At 47.2% G+C, this 4854-nt stretch overlaps 1 long non-coding RNA gene across 1 annotated transcript; it reads left to right on the top strand.

The window, feature by feature from the left end:
• The first annotated feature begins 516 nt into the window (after nt 1-516).
• LOC116529067 lies at nt 517-4357 on the top strand. The gene is made up of 3 exons (XR_004259365.1): nt 517-916; nt 1194-1290; nt 3301-4357. It is a non-coding gene; the product is annotated as an uncharacterized LOC116529067 (long non-coding RNA).
• The last annotated feature ends 497 nt before the right edge of the window (nt 4358-4854 follow it).

Raw genomic sequence — 4854 nt, 5'->3', positions numbered from 1 at the left:
TCCATGTATTCCAGGCACTGTGCTAGGCATCTGGACCAGGATAGACAGGAGACTAAGACAGACATTTCCTTGCTGCAACAGAACCTAAGTCTTAGTTGGGGAGACAGGAAATAAACAAGGAAGTTATAAACTCCTAATTTGGGGTAGAGGCCCATGGGTCAGGTTCTGCAGGAAGTAGACTCTGACGAGATTTGCAGGAAGTTTTTTGGGGAGTGATCTCAGGAGCAACACATGTAAATGGCGCGGGATGCAGTATGGACAGACGGAAAAGCTGAACAGAAGCATCAGCCTTCCTACTGGGGAGCTTTGCAGCTTGGGACAATAAGCAGTGTTGTCCTAATGGAGATCAGAGGACTGGGCATTTGCACTCCCACGTGACCAGCCATTGATTGGATGCAAGTTCCTCCAGGAAGTGGGCATACATGTGGGTGATGCAGCTTCCTCTGGCAGAGGCCAATGTCTGGAAAGTGTCTCAGGTGTGAGCTGCTGGTGCCAGCACTCCCAGCAGCTAAGGCAACGAGTGTTTCTTGGTCCTGCCAGGGGATCTGAGCGGCACACCTACAACATCCACTATGAAATGTGGTGTGTGCCGGACAGGGGCTCACCGAGGAGCTAGAGAGTGAGAGTGAGGCAGGCTGTTTTAAAGAGGTGGCAGGGGAAGGTCTCTCTGAGCAAAAGCAGAGACTTTGGGTAAAGACTTGATTGGCATTGAGGAAGTGAGCCATTTAAAGTCAAGGACACCAGAGGTTCTAAACAGAGGAAACAGCAAATGCAAAGCAGAGAACAAGCTTGGCACATTTGAGAAACAACAATAAGTCCAGTGTGTCTAGAGCCACAAGAGTGAAGGAGAGAGCAGCTGGCGGTTCAGCCAATGGGGTACCAGGAAAGCAGATGGCAGAGAGCCTGGTAGACCATGGTAAGGAGCTTACAATTTACTGTAAGTGTGATGGGAAATGCTGGAGCACTTTGAACAGGGGGAAATAATGATCTGATCTACTAAATAGAGAATATTATTTCTCTATTCACTAAATAGAGAAATAATATGTTTAAAATGGTAATCATTGGTCATGGTTATATTATCATTAACAAGTAGAGATTCTAAAATCTAGACATCTAAAAGGAATTTTAAATGGAGCAAATGTTGCTCCATCTGACAATTATGTAAGCCAGCCATGCCTGCTCTTCCGCTATAGATAGAAGCATATGTGACACTGCATTCGAATCCAGGGAAGTATAGGGAGCAGTAATAAAAGTGTGAAGACCTATTACAAGTTCCTCGCAGTCATCCAGGTAAGAAGGAATGGCGGCTGAAAACAAGGTTTCAGCCATGTGGGCCCTGGCTTGGAAGGAATGAGAATCTACATATGTTCTGTAGTGGGAAGCAGGAGTTTGAGGATAAGAGATGACCTGAGAATAGAATGATTTTAGAATTTAGGCCTGAGAGATGAGGGCACACTGGGGAGAAGCAGGTGTGGGGGTAGGGGCGGTACAGGGCATCCAGAGTGCTCCTTGGACATCTTGTGCTTGAGGCGCCTGTCAGTCACCCAAGTAGAGACGCCTGATGTGAAGATGTGCATATCTGCAGCTTGGGGTCCTTTGTAAGACCTTTTGAAAATAAGAGTTGTGCTACTAAAATAAAATGTGCAAAAAGAGAGAGAGGGAAGAAAAGAAAAAGAAAATCACTGCATCATGCTGTCTTGTCTATAGCTGAATTTTCACATGCTGTGGAAATTCAGCCAGAGATCCTGTGGAAAAATACTGAAAGAACCCTTGGATCACTGATTCTAAGTTTGAAAAAGAGCTTGGCTGGCTGCTTCCAATCCTGACTGGCTTGCTTCCATGGGGGCAAGTTTGGGAATCTTTTTTTTTTTGTAATTGAGGCAATTGACTTTGTCAGCAAGCCAAAAGTGTATTTCTCTCATAGGGGTGAATTCACATTGATCAATGTAACCAGGCTCCTAAGAGACTGATGAAGCAGAAACTCTGTTTACCTTGAAAAATAGCTATCTGACAATTATATAAGCCAGTCATGACTGTTCTTTCCCTATAGGTCAAAGCATATGGGAAACTGCATTCCAATCCAGGGATTTCCCGGTGAGTTAGAATCAAAGGGGATGAACGGAATAGCTCAAACATGTTAAGTTATCAACATATTAAAATCCTTACGAGCTAATTGGTAAGGAGCTTCTTCCTGGAGCCTCCTGTCTGCTCCTACTCACTGCCCTTCTCATATCAGGGACCTCTCATAGCAGCTCCCAGCCGCTAAAAGCTAAATGCAGCTGGAATGGAGAGCTAGGTCCCTGCCCCAGCTATAGCTGAAGACCTTTCTGTTTGGGTGGTGCCTGTGCTGTGTGGATTGCTAAAGATGTTGACTATCGTCCTTGCTTTAGGGCACCCATTCATGATAGCCAGATGCCCCTCATCTTCTCCATAACAGAGGTGCAGCCAGGAGAGGCCCAGAGCCTTGTCTCAGTCAGAGCTTGAATCATCCTGACGATCCTGCTTGGTGTCATTTCTCTCCAAGTCTGTGACGCTGCATCCTTTCTGACAGGCCCTTCTGTCCCTCAGGATGTTCCTGCTGGCAGTCCAGGCCGCTCTGGTCTGAAATCCATCCTGTCCATATAAGGAGGCTTTAAATAGACCTTCTTTGATCTGGTGCTGGCTGGTTTTATAATTTTTCTTTCAGAGGGAAATTGTATTTCCCATTTCTAAGTTCTTGGGGGATGCCTCACAGTCAAGCCCCATAGACTGTCTACCCAGAGGGGTTTAATTTTCATGGAATCCAACAGGGCCAGTGTGGAAAGAGATCTTAATAATCATTTAATTCAACCATCTTGTTTTATAGACAAGGTGACTGAGAACCAGAGAAGGAATGGCAGGTTGAATTATTATTTATAATGAATATAATATTTACAACCGGTACAAATCACAAAGAAGACATTAATAAACTGATCTATACCAGGAAGATGTTCCCTGGTTTTTTATAGCAGTCTAAGCCCGGTGACCTTCCTGAGCAAACAGAGTCCCTCGCCTCACTGAGGAGAACTCCAGGGAACACCAAGGGCCAGGGGAGACACCGCAGGCAATAAAACATCCCCTAGTGAAACACCTCAACACCCCCAGACAAAGAAAGGCACAGAACTCAAAAAAGCAGTAATGGGAGAGCTTTACTAAATGTTTAATGAGGAGAGAGCATAGAGGTCTTCCAATCCAGCCCCTTCTTTTTCAAGCAAGGAAATGTTATGCAGTACATATCTGTCATTGTTTCGGCCTCCCAACATCCATTTCCCCTTTTGATAGCTGCTGATTTTCTCCTGAGGAATCACCCCTGTTGACTCTGGGTGGTCCTGGAAGAAGGTGAACCCTGTTCCCTGACTCCCATCACTGAGGTCAAGGGTCTGGAGCCCTCCTCCTCCTGTCCTGGCACAACGGGGAACCCGGCAGGACAGCTGTCCTCTGGGACTCTTGAGTTCACTCACCTCAGCCACCAAGCCCTGGTGGGAGGGTTCCACCAAAGGGAAGTTCCTGGGGTTTCCTCTTCCCTCTCCAAGGGGTAGGGTTACTTCCTGTCCTCCAGCCTTCCATGGCCTCATTATCTCTCCAGATCATCTCATTCAATTCTCATTGCTCCAGTGAGCCTGGATTGTTTTCTGTTGCTAACAACAACCATAAAAAAAACGCCAACTGATACTCTTCCCCAAGGTCACTTACCCAGAGCAAGGTCCAGCCTGAGATTTGAATTCCTACTGAGTCTCCTACAGAGGCACTGCTATGAGCTGAACTGTGCCTTTCCCTAGGTTCAGTCCCCTGAGACCTGAGAATGGGGGACAGTATTTGGATACACGGTCCTTATAGAGCTAATAAAGGTTAAATAGGTTACTGGCGGGATCCTCATCCAATATAATTGGTGTCCTTATAAGAGGAAATTGGGACACACATCAGTGAGCATTGGGAAGACCATGTGAGGACAGACAGAGAAGCTTGGCCATCTGCAAGTCCAGGAGAGAGACTCAGAACAAATCAACCTGCTGACACCTTGATCTTGGACTTCTGGCCTCCAGAACTGTGAGAAAACACATTTCTGTTGGGTAAGCGGCCTGGCCTGTGGTCCTTTGTCATGGCAGCCCTGGCAGACGAGTGCAGGCCGCACTTCCCACCGCCATGGCGCCACTGTCTGTGGACATCACACAGCCTCATCATACAGTCATCCCTGAATCCCCGAAGATGCTCAAATTAGCAGGCTGTTCTTAGAACCACATTTCCTGGACAGGCTTAAGAATACATTCTCTCTGGTGATACAGATATCTGAAAGACACACACACGCACGCACGCACACACACACACACACACACACACATGCGCGCGGCCAAATAATGGACCTTTCTCCCCTTTTATTTCTTTAGTAATGGACAGGGTCCAGAAGAGCAGCATAGATGGCTCCCTGGAGAAAACAGAGTCATTTCTTAATAAACAAATGAGAATTTAGAGCCTAAGCTGACAAGGAATTGAATCTTGTTCTCCCGGCATCCGCATGGAGGAGGGAAGCAAGCAGAGGCAAACAGACACCGCAGTTCCCCTTGATTCTAATATTGGGTTGGACGGGGGAGGGCGAAGATCTGCACACTGAGCTCCCTTCTCCACCCACGCCCCTCCTGGCACACACTCTCAGCTTAGCATCACTGGGTTCCCCTGGCAAGTAACTGCAGAGGTCTCTTGGGGACAATAACCCCGATGTTACCTCTTGGAGGGTCAGAGGGAAGTGCTGAGGGCTGAGGGAATGCAAGGGGGTGGGGGGCAAAGGGCTGAATATTAATGGGGTCTATCACCACCAGCTCTTAAGGTAATGGAAAAGCC

Source organism: Sapajus apella, unplaced genomic scaffold (genome assembly GCF_009761245.1).
Source record: "Sapajus apella isolate SASKATOON/1434 unplaced genomic scaffold, GSC_monkey_1.0 scaffold61, whole genome shotgun sequence".
Lineage (NCBI taxonomy): Eukaryota > Metazoa > Chordata > Mammalia > Primates > Cebidae > Sapajus > Sapajus apella.
This window is presented reverse-complemented; position numbering and strand designations above follow the sequence as displayed.